Source organism: Stegostoma tigrinum, chromosome 12, assembly GCF_030684315.1.
Source record: "Stegostoma tigrinum isolate sSteTig4 chromosome 12, sSteTig4.hap1, whole genome shotgun sequence".
Lineage (NCBI taxonomy): Eukaryota > Metazoa > Chordata > Chondrichthyes > Orectolobiformes > Stegostomatidae > Stegostoma > Stegostoma tigrinum.
This window is the reverse complement of record NC_081365.1, coordinates 7,448,424-7,464,660: the sequence shown is the minus strand read 5'-3', so window position 1 is coordinate 7,464,660 and position 16,237 is coordinate 7,448,424. Positions and strand designations below refer to the sequence as shown.

The following is a 16,237-nucleotide window of genomic DNA, read 5'->3' as shown; positions in this document are numbered from 1 at the left end:
TGAGTGTTGTTGGGGCTGCACCCATCCAGGCAAGTGGGGAGTATTCCATCACACTCCTGCCTTGTGCCTTGGAGTGGTGGACAGGCTTTGAGGAGTCAGGAGGTGAGTTACTCGCTGCACTACTCCTAGCCTCTGGCCTCCTCTTGTAGCCACTGTGGTGAGTGCAGTTGAGTTTCTGGTCAAGGATGAACTGCAGGATATTGATATAGGAGACTGTAAGGGGCAGTGATTAGACTGTCTCATATTGGTGATGGTCATAGCTTGACATTTGTGTCGCGTGAATGTTACTTATTGTTTAACAGCCCAAGCCTGGATATTGCCCAGATCTTGTTGTCTTTGGACATGGACTGCTGCAGCATCCAAAGGGTCTGTGATATGTGCTAAATATTCTGCATTCATCGGTGAACATCCCCACTTCTTATGCTGGAGGGAAGCTCATTGATGGAGCAGCTGAAGATGGTTGGGCCGAGGACACCACCCTAAGGAACTCCTGCAAAGATGTCCTGGAGCTGAGGTGACTGACCTCCAACAATCACAACCATCTTCCAATGTGTTAGGTATGACTCCAACCACCAGAGAGTCTGCCCTCGATACCCATTGATTCCAGTTTTGCTAGGGCTCCTTGATGCCTCACTCAGTCAAATGCAACCTTGATGCCAGGGCTGTCACTCTCACCTCATCTCTGGAATTCAGCTCTTTTGTCCATGTTTGAACCAAGGCTGTAATGAGATCAGGAGCTGAGTGGCCCTGGCAGAACCTAGACTGGGCGTCACTGAGCAGGTTATTGCTGAGCAGGTGCTTCCATCACTTTACTGATGATTGAGAGTAGACTGATGGGGTGGTAAATGGCCTGGTTGGATGTTTCCTGGGCAATTTTTCACAAAGACAGGAAGATGCGCAGTCATTCATTCAGTTTCACGATCGTGTCTGTTATAGTAACACTGTCAATATCATTCATACCTTCATCCATTCAAAGTCACAAGGCTCTAGACATGGCGCTGTAAGTTTCATTAGTCGGTTAAATGTTGCTTATTACACGGCATTGAATAAAATCTTGGGGCGAGGTAAATCCAGACACCTATAAATCATAAAATGCTTAATCTAGTACCAGAAAGTCTGCAAGGAAGTGGCATTTTACTTTTAAAGAAGAGGGCTATTCCAATTGTCATCTTCGAATGATTCTTGGAGTCATGCTGGAGAAGTGTTTAGAGTAAGGAGTTGGGGAGCGCCATGTCTCACGGGTAGGTTTTAATATGAAAAGCACTACTCTTAGTACAGAAGTGTAAAAATATGTTATCCTCTAATATTTATGTGGTCTTGTTAAGTGGAGCTGTGCACACAACATGTTATGCATGACTGCACCTTTGAGTGGAATGCTTGCCTTGTTAAATGGAACAGTGTATGTAGCGCGTTATGTATGACTACACTTTTAAGTGGGATGTAACTGCACTTTTATGTGGGTTGTAACCAGATAGGGAAATGTTCTTCTGAGTCAGTCAGAATGGGGTGGTTAGTGCACATAAGTCTGTAGTTAATATTATATGTCATCGTGAACAGTGATGCAATCATGAGTAACTATTAATAGACATGAATTAAGATATATCAACACTGATTGTTTAGATTCCATTGTTTCTGTCGATTTATTTCCAAACAATTGTAGGTGCCATTTTGAAAATAACTGACAAAAAAACCGGAGCTGAATGTATTGCAGAAGCAGAAGTGAAGCGCTGAAGGGAATTGGTGTGAAGTTGGAGCGAGTTAGCAGAGCTTCTCAGGGGCTCTGTTCCTTACCAGCACGCTGTCTGAGAGGAACCTACATCGTTTTAAATTGTGAGGTTAACAGCGACACCTTGAAGAGAGGTTTTGGTGCTGGTCTCAAATTTATATTCAAGGCGGAGATAGATTTTTGTTCAGGAAAGGAATCAAGGGTTTCAGGGAAAAGGCAGGAAAAACGGAGTTAATTATCAGCTCAGCCATGATCTCAGTGGCAGAGCAGATTCGATGGGCTGAATGACCTCCTTCTGCTCTTATGGTCTTACCAGGTCAGTGGACTGTTTTATTTCATCCTCAACAATCAATCTGCAAGATATAGAGTCATAGAGTCATGGAGCTGCACAGCCCATAAACAGACCTTTCAATCCACCTCATCAAAGGCCGACCAGAAATCCTCCATAAATCTAGTCCCATTTGACAATACTTGGCCCATTTCCCTCTAAACCCTTTTTATTCATATAGCCATCTAGATGCCTTTTAAATGTTACAATTGTACCGGCCTCCATCACTTCCTCTGGCAGCTCATTCCATACACGCACCACCATCTGCGTGAAAAAGTTGCCCCTTAGGTCCCTTTTAAATCTTTCCCTCCTCACCTTAAACCTATGCCCTCTAGCTTTGGACACCCCACCTGGGGAAAGGACCTTGTCTATTTACCCAATTCATGCCCCTCATGATTTTATAAGCCTCTATAAGGTCACCCTTCAGCCTCCGACTCAGCAGTGAAATTAGCCCCAGTCTATTCGGCCTCTCCCTGTAGCTCAAGCCCTCCAACCCCGGCAACATTCTTGTAAACCTTTTATGAGCCCTTCCAAGTTTCACAGCATCCTTCCTATAGCAGGAATACCAGAATTGCATGCAATATTCCAAAAGTGTCCCCGCCAACATCCTAAACAGCTGCGAAATGACCTCCCAACTCCTATACTCAATGCACCCACCAATAAAGGTAAGTATACCAAACGCCTTCTTCACTACCCTGTCTACCTGCAACTTCACTTTCAAGGGACTATGAATCTGCATCTCAAGGTCTCTTTGTTCAGCAACACTCCCCAGGACCTTATCATAAAGTGGATAAGTCCTGCACTGATTTGCCTTCCCAATATGCAACACCTCATGTCTATCTAAATTAAACTCCGTCTGCCAATCCTCAGCCCATTGGCTCATCTGAACAAAATCCCATTGTAATCTGAGGTAACCTGCTATGCTGTCCAATATACCTCCAGTGTTGGTGTCATCTGCAAACTTACTAAATATGTATCCTATGTTCATGTCCAAATCATTTATATAAATGATGTAATGCAGTGGACCTAGCACCAATCCTTGTGGCACTCTACTGGTCGCAGGTCCCCAGTCTTAAATGGAACCCTCCACCACCACCTTCTGTATACGACATACAAGCCAGTTCTATATCCAAATGGCTAATTCTCCCTGTATTCCATGTGACTTAACCTTGCTACTCAATCTCCCCTGAGCATCTTTGTTGAACACTTTGCCCTCATCAATCCTCTTTATTACTTCTTCAAGAAACTCAATCAATTTATCTCAGTGAGTTTCCCCAGCCACACCATATGGTGAAGTGAAAAGAGAGAGTGAAGGAACTACATCAGCAAAGACCAATGGGGCCAAATGACTATCAACCTACATCAATCAGATCCCCATCAAGAACGAGACAAATCGTTAATTGACTTTCATGAATATTTGAGCTTTTCAGTTGTGCTTCAGAATGATTCACATCCACACAAGAGGGCAGTATAATGTCACATTTGACAAAAAGGCATCAACAATGCCACCTGTAAGGTCTCCTTGTCACATGTTATCGCAACATGGAACAACCTTGCCTTTCCCTTAGTGCCCTGGAACCTCCATCTCTAACAGCTCTGTGGGTACACCTACAGCCCCCCACCTTATCAAAGGGCCTTTAGGGATGGACAATAAGGGAAGGGCATGCCAGCAACACCCACCTTCCGTGAAATAATGAGGAAGAGAAAAAGTCTGGGAAGCTAGGGAGGAGGTGGCAGAGCCTTTGGCCTTGATCTTTGAGTCCTCATTATCTACAGGTTTAGTACCAGAGGACTAGAGGATTGCAAATATTGTGCCCTTGTTCAAGAAGGGCAGTAGGGATGACCCAGGTAATTATGGACCTGTGAGCCTTACATCTGTTGTCGGAAAAATTTTGGAAAGGACGATAAGAGATAAGATTGATAATCATCTAGCAACCAACAATTTGATTGGAGATAGTCAGCATGGATTCTCAAGGGCAGGCTGTGTCTCACAAACCTCATTGAGTTTTTTGAGAAGGTGACCAAGCATGTGGATGAGGGTAGGGCAGTTCACGTGGTGTACATGGACTTCAGTAAAGCCTTTGATAAGGTTCCACATGATAGGCTATTGGAGAAAATACAGAGGCACGGGATTGAGGGAGATTTAGCAGTTTAGATTAGAAACTGGCTTTCTGTAAGAAGGCAACCAGTGGTGGTTGATGGAAAATATTCAGCCTGGAGTCCCGTTACTAGTGGTGTGCCTCAAGGATCTGTTTTGGGACCACTGCTGTTTGTCATTTTTGTAAATGACTTGGACGCAGGCTTGGGTTAGTAAGTTTGCAGATGACACTAAAGTCGGTGGAGAGGTGGACAGTGTGGAAGAATGTTGCAGGTTGCAGGGAGACTTGGATAAACTGCAGAATTGGGCCTAAAGGCAAATAGAGTTTAATACAGATAAATGTGAGGTGATTCACTTTGGGAGGAATAATAGGAAGGCATAATACCGGGCCAATGGAAAGATTCTGGGTAGTGTAGATGTGCAGAGGGATCTTGGTGTCCATGTACATAGATGCCTGAAAGTTGCCGCCCAGGTTGATAGTGCTGTTAAGAAGGCTTACGGTGTGTTAGGTTTTATTGATAGAAGGATTGAATTCCAGAGCCGTGATGTCATGCTGCAACTGTACAAAATGCTAGTGTGGCCTCATTTGGAATATTGCGTGCAGTTCTGGCCGCCCCATTATAAGAAGGATGTGGAAGCATTGGAAAGGGTGCAGAGGAGATTTACCAGGATGTTGCCTGATCTGGAGCGCAGGCCCTGTGAAGAAAGGCTGAGGGACTTGGGTCTGTTCTCATTGGAGAGAAGGAGGCTAAGAGGGGATTTAATAGAGACACACAAGATGATCAAAGGATTAGATAGGGTGGACAGTGAGAGTCTTTTTCTGAGGATGATGACTTCAGCTTGTATAAGGGGGAACAGCTACAAATTGAGGGGTGATAGATTGAAGACAGATGTCAGAGGCAGGTACTTTACTCAGAGAGTGGTAAGGGCGTGGAATGCCTACCTGCCAATGTAGTTAACTCAGCCACATTAGGGGCATTTAAAAAGTCCTTGGATAAGCATATGGATGATGATGGGACAGTGTAGGGTGATGGGCTTAGATTAGTTCACAGGCCGGCGCAACATCGAGGGCCGAAGGGCCTGTTCTATGCTGTATTGTTCTATGTTCTATGTCCCAAGTATTTTTTTACTGGATTTGAAACCATGGCGGACTAGTATACTTGCAAGTGAAACTGAAGGACAGGATCATTGGGTGTGTGAATTTTTGTTTTATTTCATGTTATTGGTCACTTCCATTGACTAGTTATAGAACGATTGGACATGGGAAAAATGGGCTATTCTTAGAGATCCTGATCACCCTGGTCTCTTCTCTCGTCTTCAGCTTTTAACATTGAATGTAACGGCCACCAGTTTTCTGGTCTAACAGACTTACCTTGGATTTTCTTTTCCCCACGATAGTATCTCGCAATATGAGGCTGATCCTTCACCTTGGGGTTCCACTTTAACCATTTTTTGGTGACTAATGTTGAATGGCCAACACCAATTATTGAGGGAGTAAATACAAACCGAGGTTTCAATGTACCAGGTCTCTATTCCAACCTCCATTGTCGCTGTATACTTTGCATATCGGATGTCAGCAATGAGATCACCATCCATCAAACCTACAATAACCAATAAATAAATCAATTTTCAATTCCAATAAAGCAGCAAGGATACCATGAGGCCACAGGGGATCCCTGCACTTACTGCTTTTCCCCCCTTCTAACAGTAACCCAGGTTTCTTCATGCTTCGGAGTAACTACTTCCCTGAAACTCTTGTCTATCACTGACTCTGCCTCCCGAATGATCCGAAGTTCATTCAGCTCCCGCTCCAGTTCCCTAACGCGGTCTTGGAGGAGCAAGAGTTGGGTGCACCACTGGAGCCTAAGGGGCAGCCTGTTCACCCAGCCTGCTTCCTTCTCACACCCGGTGAACATAGAACATAGAACATAGAACAGTACAGCACAGAACAGGCCCTTCAGCCCACAATGTTGTGCCGACCATTGATCCTCATGTATGCACCCTCAAATTTCTGTGACCATATACATGTCCAGCAGTCTCTTAAATGACCCCAATGACCTTGCTTCCACAACTGCTGCTGGCAACGCATTCCATGCTCCCACAACTCTCTGCGTAAAGAACCTGCCTCTGACATCCCCTCTATACTTTCCTCCAAACAGCTTAAAACTATGACCCCTCGTGCTAGCCATTTCTGCCCTGGGAAATAGTCTCTGGCTATCAACTCTATCTATGCCTCTCATTATCTTGTATACCTCAATGAGGTCCCCTCTCCTCCTCCTTTTCTCCAATGAAAAGAGACCGAGCTCAGTCAACCTCTCTTCATAAGATAAGCCCTCCAGTCCAGGCAGCATCCTGGTAAACCTCCTCTGAACCCTCTCCAAAGCATCCACATCTTTCCTATAATAGGGCGCCCAGAACTGGATGCAGTATTCCAAGTGCGGTCTAACCAAAGTTTTATAGAGCTGCAACAAGATTTCACGACTCTTAAACTCAATCCCCCTGTTAATGAAAGCCAAAACACCATATGCTTTCTTAACAACCCTGTCCACTTGGGTGGCCATTTTAAGGGATCTATGTATCTGCACACCAAGATCCCTCTGTTCCTCCACGCTGCCAAGAATCCTATCCTTAATCCTGTACTCAGCTTTCAAATTCAACCTTCCAAAATGCATCACCTCGCATTTATCCAGGTTGAACTCCATCTGCCACCTCTCAGCCCATCTCTGCATCCTGTCAATGTCCCGCTGCAGCCTACAACAGCCCTCTACACTGTCAACGACACCTCCGACCTTTGTGTCGTCTGCAAACTTGCTGACCCATCCTTCAATCCCCTCGTCCAAGTCATTAATAAAAATTACAAACAGTAGAGGCCCAAGGACAGAGCCCTGTGGAACTCCACTCACCACTGACTTCCAGGCAGAATATTTTCCTTCTACTACCACTCGCTGTCTTCTGTTGGCCAGCCAATTCTGTATCCAAGCAGCTAAGTTCCCCTGTATCCCATTCCTCCTGACCTTCTGAATGAGCCTACCATGGGGAACCTTATCAAATGCCTTACTGAAGTCCATATACACCACATCCACAGCTCGACCCTCATCAACTTTTCTAGTCACATCCTCAAAAAACTCAATAAGGTTTGTAAGGCATGACCTACCCCTCACAAAGCCGTGTTGACTGTATTTGATCAAGCCATGCTCTTCCAGATGGTCATAAATCTTATCCCTCAGAATCCTTTCTAACACCTTGCAGACGACAGACGTGAGACTTACCGGTCTATAATTGCCGGGGATTTCCCTATTTCCTTTCTTGAAGAGAGGAATTACATTTGCCTCTCTCCAGTCCTCAGGTACGACTCCAGTGGAGAGCTAGGATGCAAAGATCTTCGCAAGTGGCGAAGCAATTGCATTTCTCGCTTCCCAAAGCAGCCGAGGACAAATCTGATCCGGGCCTGGCGACTTGTCAATCTTAATGTTTGACAAAATTTTCAGCACATCAGCTTCGTCTATCTCTATCCATTCCAGCATGCACACCTGCTCTTCAAAGGTTTCATTCACTACAAAGTTTGTTTCTTTCATAAAGACAGAAGCAAAGAACTCATTTAGGGCTTCCCCTACCTCCTCAGGCTCCACACACAAGTTCCCTATGCTATCCCTGATCGGCCCTACTCTTTCTTTGACCATTCTCTTATTCCTCACGTAAGTGTAAAATGCCTTTGTGTTTTCCCGGATTCCTTCTGCCAAGCCTTTCTCGTGCCCCCTCCTGGCTCTCCTCAGACCATTTTTGAGCTCCTTCCTTGCCTGCATGTAATCCTCTCTAGCTGAACTTGACCCTAGCTTCCTCCACCTTATGTAAGCTACCTTCTTCCTTTTCACTAGAAGCTCCACCGCTCTCGTCATCCAAGGTTCCCTAATCTTACCCCTTCTTGCCTGTCTCAGAGGGACATATTTACTCATCACTCCCAACAACTGTTCCTTAAACCGTCTCCACATGTCGATAGTTCCCTTACCATGGAACAACTGCTCCCAGTCCATGCTTCCTAACTCATGTCTAATCGCATCATAGTTTCCTCTTCCCCAATTAAATATCCTCCCATTCTGCCTAATCCTCTCCTTCTCCATAGCTATGTAGAATGTGAGGCAGTTATGGTCACTATCACCAAAATGCTCTCCCACCACAAGACCTGCCCCGGCTCGTTTCCGAGCACCAAGTCTAGAATGGCCTCTCCCCTCGTCGGCCTGTCAACGTACTGCGTTAGGAAACCCTCCTGAACACACCTTACAAAAACAGCTCCATTCAAATCTTCTGCTCTAAGGAGGTTCCAATCAATATTAGGAAAGTTAAAGTCACCCATTACAACAACCCTACTGCGTGCACACTTTTCCAAAATCTGTCGACCTATGCTTTCTTCAATCTCCCTGCTGCTATTGGGGGGCCTGTAGTAAACCCCTAACGAGGTGACTACTCCCTTGCTGTTCCTAATTTCCACCCATACTGACTCAGTAGGCAGATCTTCCTCGACAAAGGAGTCGGTGAGTCGGTATGATTACCCTGACCTGGAACTGGGCAGTAGCTCAGGAAAGGAAACCTGCAGTTGTTGACTTGCTTGCCGAGCTGATAAGTTTGTTCTCAAATGTTTCGTCACCCTGCTCAGTAACATCATCCGTGTGCCTCTGGCGAAGCTTTGGCGTTCCATCCTGCTTGCTATTTATGTATCTTGTTTTTTTTGAGTGGGTGGTTTGTTTCTTAGAGGTTAGTAAGTGGGGTCCAGCTCTACATGTTTGTGAATGGAGTTCCAGTTTGAGTGCCAGGCTACTCAGCACAGCACAGGGAGTCCTGAAAAGTATAATCTCTTAAAGGAAAGATACATTTATCATAGCTAGTTCTCTCAATCTCTGAATCAGAAGTGATAACTTCTAAGCCTGTTCCACAGCCTTGAGTACAAACTGGCCTTTCCTGGTGCTATGCTAAGGGAGTACAGCATTATCAGAGGGCGCTGACGTGTGAATGAAATGTTAAATTGAGCAACTGCCTGCTTTCTCAAGTGGATGGCAAATATCCCGCAGCCTCGGGTTTGGAGATGACCAGGATAGTTATCTATGGTGCTCCAGGTTCAATCCTTTCCCCTTAACTAAACACCAAAACAATAACATAATCTCTTCTTTATGTCATGGTCCACATAGGCACCAACGACATAGGTAGAAAGAGGGATAGGGATGTCAGGCAGGATTTCAAGGAGCTAGGGTGGAAGCTGAGAGCTAGAACAAACAGAGTGGTTATCTCTGGTTTGTTACCCGTGCCACGTGGTAGCGAGGCAAAGAACAGGGAGAGATTTCAGCTGAACACGTGGCTGCAGGGATGGCGCAGGAGGGAGGGCTTCAGGTACATGGACAATTGGGGCTCATTCTGGGGAAGGTGGGACCTCTACAAACAGGACGGTATCCACTTGAACCAGAGGGGTATTATTATCCAGGGTGGGAAATTTGCTAGTGCTATTCGGGTGGATTTAAACTAGCTTAGAAGGGGGATGGGAAACTGAGGTGTAGTCCTCGTACACAGGAGGATCATCGTAGGGAGGACATGGACAGGACCTCACTGTCACAGGACTGTGCTGGCAGACAACAAGCTGGATTGAAGTGTGTCTACTTTAATGCCAGGAGTAACCAGAATAAGGTAGGTGAGCTTGCAGCTTGGATAGATACCTGGGGCTTTGATGTTGTGGCCATTTCGGAGACATGGATAGAGCAGGGTCAGGAATGGATGTTGCAGGTTCCAGGGTCTAGATCTTTCATTAAGGTCAGGGAAGGTGGTAAAAGAGGGGGAGGTGTGGCTTTGTTGGTCAAGGACAGTATAATGGCAGCTGAAAGGACCTTTGATGAGGACTCGTCTACTGAGGTGGTATGGGCTGAGGTTGCTGAGGAAGGTTTATCGACTGAGTCAGTATGGGTGGAAGTTAGGAACAGCAAGGGAGCAGTCACCTCACGGGGGATTTTCTACAGATCTCCAAATAGCAGTAGGGAGATCGAAGAACTCATTGGCCGGCAGATTGTTGAAAAGTGCAAACGTAGCAGGGTTGTTGTTATGGGTGACTTCAACTTTCCCGATCTCGATTGGAACCTCCTTAGTGCAGATGGTTTGGATGGAGCCGTTTTTGTCGGGTGTGCTCAGGAGGGTTTCCTTACTCAGTATGTGGACAGGCCGACGAGGGGGGAGGCCATTTTGGATTTGGTGCTCGGCAATGAGCCAGGACAGGTGTCAGATCTCGTGGTGGGAGAACACTTTGGTGACAGTGACCACAACAGCCTCACATTTACCATAGCCATGGAGAGGGAAAGGAGCAGTTACCAGGGGAAGATATTTAACTGGGGAAAAGGAAACTATGACGCTGTCAGGCAGTAGTTGGGAAGTACAGATTGGGAGCAATTGTTCCACAGAAAGGGCACAGCAGACATGTGGAGACTGTTTAAGGAGCAGTTGTTGCGAGTGATGCATAAATTTGTTCCTCTGAGACAGGTAAGAAGGGGTAAGATTAAGGAGCCTTGGATGACGTGTACAGAGGTGCTTCTTGTCAAAAAGAAAAAGGCAGCTTGCGTAAGGTGGAGGAAGCAGGGGTCTTGCACAGATTTAAAGGTTTACAGGCTTGCTCAGAAGGAGCTCAAAAGTGGACTGAGGAGGGCCAGGAGGGGGCACGAAAAAGGCTTGGCAGGAAAGATTAGGAAGAACCTGAAGGCATTTTACTCATACGTGAGGAATAAGAGAATGATCAGGGAGAAGGTAGGGCCGATCAAGGATAGCGTAGGGAACTTGTGCATGGAGTCTGAGCAGATAGGGGAAGCCCTAAATGAGTTTTTTGCTTCGGTTTTCACTAAGGAAATAGACCTTGTTGTGAATGAGAACTTTGAGGAGCAGGAAAACAGGCTTGAACAGATCGTGATTGAGGAAGTTGATGTGCTGGAAATTTTGGCAAACATTAAGATTGATAAGTCCCCAGGGCCAGACCAGATTTATCCTAGGTTGCTCCGGGAAGCAAGAAAGGAGGTTGCTAAGCCGCTGGCAAAGATCTTTGCTTCCTCACTCTCCATGGGAGGCCTACCGGAAGATTGTGGGAGGCAAATGTTGTTCCTCTTTTCAAGAAAGGGAATAGGGAAATCCTTGGAAATTACAGACCAGTCTTACGTCTGTGGTCAGCAAGGTTTTGGAAAGAATTCTGAGGGATAGGATTTATGACTATTTGGAAAAGCATAGCGTGATTAAAGGGAGTCAGCATGGCTTTGTGAGGGGCTGGCCATGCCTCACAAATCTTATTGAGTTCTTTGCAGAGGTCACGAGACAGGCTGACAAGGGTTGAGCAGTGGATGTGGTGTACATGGACTTCAGCAAGGCATTCGATAAGGTTCCTCACGGCAGGCTCATTCATAGAGTCAGGAGGCATAGAATACAGGGTGATTTGGCTGTCTGGATTCAGATTTGGTTGGCTGACAGGAGGCAGAGAGTGGTTGTAGATGGTAAGTATTCTGCCTGGAGGTCAGTGCTGAGCAGTGTCCCACAGGGCTCCGTTCTTGGGCCTCTGCTCTTTGTAGTTTTTATAAATGACATGGATGAGGAGTTTGAGGGTTGGGTTAGTATGTTTGCTGATGACACAAAGGTTGGAGGTGCCATTGATAGTATCGAGGGCTACTGCAGGCTTCAGCGAGACATTGACAGAATGCAGAGCTGGGCTGAGAAATGGCAGAGGAGTTCAACCTAGATAAATGCAAAGTGATGCATTTTGGAAGGTCGAACTTAAATGCTGAATATAGGATTAAAGGCAGGATTCTCGGCAGTGTGGAGGAACAGTGGGATCTTGGTGTTCAAGTGCATAGCTCCCTCAAAGTTGCCACCCAAGTGGATAAGGTTGTTAAGAAAGCATATGGTGTTTTGGCCTTCATTGACAGGGGGATTGAGTTTAAGAGCTGTGAGGTTATGCTGCAGCTCTACAAAACCGTGGTGAGACCACACTTGGAATATTGTGTCCAGTTCTGGTCGCCCTATTTTAGGAAAGATGTGGAGGCTTTGGAGAGGGTGCAAAGGAGGTTTACCAGGATGCTGCCTGGACTGGAGGGCTTGTCTTACAAGGAGAGGTTGACTGAGGTTGGACTTTTCTCTCTGGAGAGAAGGAGGAAGAGAGGTGACCTGATCGAGGTGTACAAGGTAATGAGAGGCATGGATAGAGTTGATAGCCAGAGACTTTTCCCCAGGGCAGGATTAACTGCCTCGAGGGGTCATAGTTTTAAGGTGTTAGGAGGAAGGTATAGAGGAGATGTCAGAGGGAGGCTCTTCACCCAGAGAGTTGTGAGTGCATGGAATAGTTTACCCGTGGTAGTTGTGGAAGTGGAGTCATGAGTGACATTTAAGTGACTGCTGGACATGCACATGGACAGCAGTGAATTGAGGGGAATGTAGGTTAGGTTATTTTATTTTTGGATTTGGATCATTCCACGGCACAACATCGTGGGCCGAATGGCCTGTACTGTGCTGTACTGTTCTATGTTCTATGTTCTAAAGAGTGACGGATATCCCCACCTTAAATCCAGTGGGAGGGGTTATAGTATAATCATTCTTCATTTCTGGAATGAGATCACTGTCCTTTCCAATCCCAACATCCCCCCCATAACTGGAAACAACATGTTCCTCTCTCACTGCCAACAGGATGCAATGTGACACCTCCACGGACTGCCTCTGGTTTTAGAAACTCTCCCCTTCCTGGCGAGGGGGTTGGAAGCTGGGGTTGGGAGACAGAAGTGGATGGGAAGGAGGGAAGGTGGGTTGGGACGTGTAGAGGCTGGGTGTGTTAATGAGCAGCAGACATACTCAACAGGACACAGTGTTCAACAGTTCTTCAAAGCACAGGATGGGACATGGTGCCCATGCCCAATATAGTCAATATCTGATCATTAACCCAATGTTCTGTTCAGAATAGAATATCATGTCCTTACCCTAATATCTTGATGTTTAAACATTACAATAACATAACATGTCACTAACCTATGAGTTAATAAAGATAACCAATGCTATTTCCTTTACTGTACTGTAATTCTTACACAGAAACACCTCCAACCTGGAAACATGAGACCTCTATCGGACTGTTGCATCAAAAAATAGATTTACAACGGTGAACTTGTCATAGAACTTGTCTGGGTGGAGTTGGGAAGCAGAAAGGGATGCAAGATATTATTGGAAATAGTCATAGCAGAGCGAGGAAGCAAGGCACACAGATACAGAATTCTGCAAGGCTTCATGTGGAGAATTTATAATTGGAGATATTAATTTTCACCCAAACAATAGGAAGGTGAACACAAATGAACTACACAGGCCGAGAAAGTCTTGAGCATATTCATGCAAGTTTTTTTGGAACAATACATTCTTGAACAAACCGTAAAACTGGGCACATTTAATTTAGTGTAAATTATCTTAGAATGATGGAACACTGAGCTAACAGTTACCATACTATAATACTTTAATATTTGCGACAGAGGAAGGTGATTCACAGAATAACATTTAACATTGAGGTCAGGTGGACATTGGAGGGGTTTGAGTGACACAGGATCTAATCCCAAGTGATTCCACTCCACAGAATCGTCCTGTGGTCTCTACTTATTTTGCACTAACAGGCTGGAATGTAGAGAATTGGGAAGATCCTTCACCACTCCAGTGAAAGGAAGAGAGTTACAACAAAGGTCTAGAAGCGTAAGTAATTTGAGACAAATCTGATAAATGGATGTTGCAAAGGAATGAATTTGGATCAAGCTGCTGGTAGAGTGACATTAGAGCAGCTTAAAGTCTTCTTGTGTCAGTAGAGTTGGGGGCCTTAAAGTCTTGAGTTTCAACTGAATGAATGACCTCCTGCTCCTTATCTTTCTGAATGCTAAGGAGTGTCAGTGTGTTCTTTCCGAGAAAAAAAATGGTACATTTCCTTGAGAAAGGGGAACACCATTTCTTAAAAAATCACTTATACTGACTGATATTCCAGAAAATTCCTTTTTAGTTATATAGTACAAAGAAAGTTAAAAAAAAACTATTTGAGGAAGATAAAGATTGTTGTGTTCCTTTCCAAACTTTTTCTCAATAAGAGTCTTTGGGATTGAGATTAGACTCCAGATCCTTGATTCATCTGGGGTGCTTTACAGAAGGGTTAAAGTGAAGACTTTTTTCCATAACTCCTTCACTGACTTGCAATGGAAACTTGAGGTTGATGGTGTTCCCACCTGTGTGCCTTACTCATCTTTGTCCCTGAGTTTTGTAGCTGAATTTGAGAGAACCTTGTCAATGTTGCTGCAGTAAATGGTATATATTGCTGCTACCATACATCACTGATGAGGGAGTGAGTATCTAAAGTGACGGTTGACATGCAAATCAAGTGGGTACTTTGCCCTGGATGGTGTCAGGCTTCTCGAGTGTTGTCAGAGCTGTGCTCATCCAGGCAAGTGGGGAGTATTCCATCACACTCCTGGCTTGTGCCTTGTAGATGGTAGACAGGTTTTGGATAATCAGAAGGGGAGTTATGTACTGTAGAATTCCCAGCCTCTGATACATAAGGGAAGGTTGTGAAATTGTCTACATTGGCTGCTGGTCCATTTTATCTTGCTTATAAAACTATTTCACCTGTGTACAAACCTCTCCAGGGATTAAACATCTCCTTAACTCTGTAGTCTCCCCAAGACCAGAAACTGTGTGCTCCTCCAATTCTTTGCTTCTGTACATTTACATTTCCTTTTCCTTATTGGCCCTGCTTTCAGCTTACTATGCCCTAAACTCTATAAATTCCACTCCAAAGCTTGATGTCTCTCTATCACACTCTCTCCCCTCCCTTAAAATGCACCATAAGGCCACACCTTTGTCATGATTCAGTGTCAATTATTGTAATTCATTGATGGGTGTCATTGGCTAGGCTCATCTGTAATTGCCTAGAGTCAACAAAGTTACTGTAGATTGGTAGTCAGCTTGCCCTCCTTAAAGGAGATTAGTGAACCCAATTTACTTCTTAAACAAGAGATGGTAAGAACTGCCGATGCTGGAGTAAGACATAACACAGTGTGGAGCTGGAGGAACACAGCCGGCCAGGTAGCATCAGAGGAGCAGGTTTACATTTTGGAAACCCCCTCCGCTTTTCTGAAAAAGAATCCTGACCCAAAATGTTAACTTGCCTGCTCCTCTGATGCTGCCTGGCCTGCTGCGCTCCTCTAGTTCCACATTGTGTTATCTCTATCAGCTTTTTAAACAATAATTGATAGCAGTCACCATTGGGCCAACTCCTTATTAAGATTTTGTAGAATTCAAACATCACAATCTACTGAGATTCAAACCCATATCACTAGGGCTTTGGCGTGAGGTTACTGGATTACTAAGCAAGTAGCACCACCATTACTATATCACTACCTCCCCTTTGATAGAGCCATAAAGTCATACAAAATGGAAACAGACCCTTTGGTCCAACCAATCTGTGCTGAACATAATTCCAAACTAAACTGGCCCCACCTGCTCTCGTCTGGCACATATCCCTCCAAACCTTTCCCATTCATGTACTTATCCAAATGTGTCAAGGTGATTTTCTTAATTAAAGGTCCTATGTAAATACAGCTTGTTTTAGCACCCAATTGGCTGTGACGGGAAATAATTGATTCGGACATAGTTCAGTTGATTCTGTTTAGGACAAGCATCAACTTTAACTTAATGTGTAGAAGTGTAGAATTTCCATCAATCAAATAGTGTTTGCAATCTCTTGGAAGCTAAATGTTCATCTTCAGAGAAAGAAGGATTGTAGTGCTCCCTGGAAAAAACATTTCTTAAAAAGAAGTGTTCTTAGAAATCTTGCCATTTTGATTAGTTGAAGCCAAAACTTATAGACTGTTCAGAGATTGGTTAAGTTTTTGCAAGTTTTTTTTAATATGCGTACTGATTGTATACTGAAGGGCTGGTGGGGGGAGATGTGGAGATCAGATTCCTACACCAATGACAACGGGAATAATTCTAAGTCATACGTCTAGTTTAAGAATTGTCTGTTGTGTAGAAATCAGGAAAATGAAGACCTTTCTCATTCTCAGTGCTCTGC

The 16,237-nt window shown here is 44.8% G+C and overlaps 1 protein-coding gene across 1 annotated transcript in view; it reads left to right on the top strand.

Moving 5' to 3' along the window:
* LOC125457170 (lysozyme C-1-like) overlaps nt 1–16,237 on the top strand; it is a 67,458-nt gene that overhangs the window by 20,190 nt on the left and 31,031 nt on the right. The window lies entirely within an intron of this gene.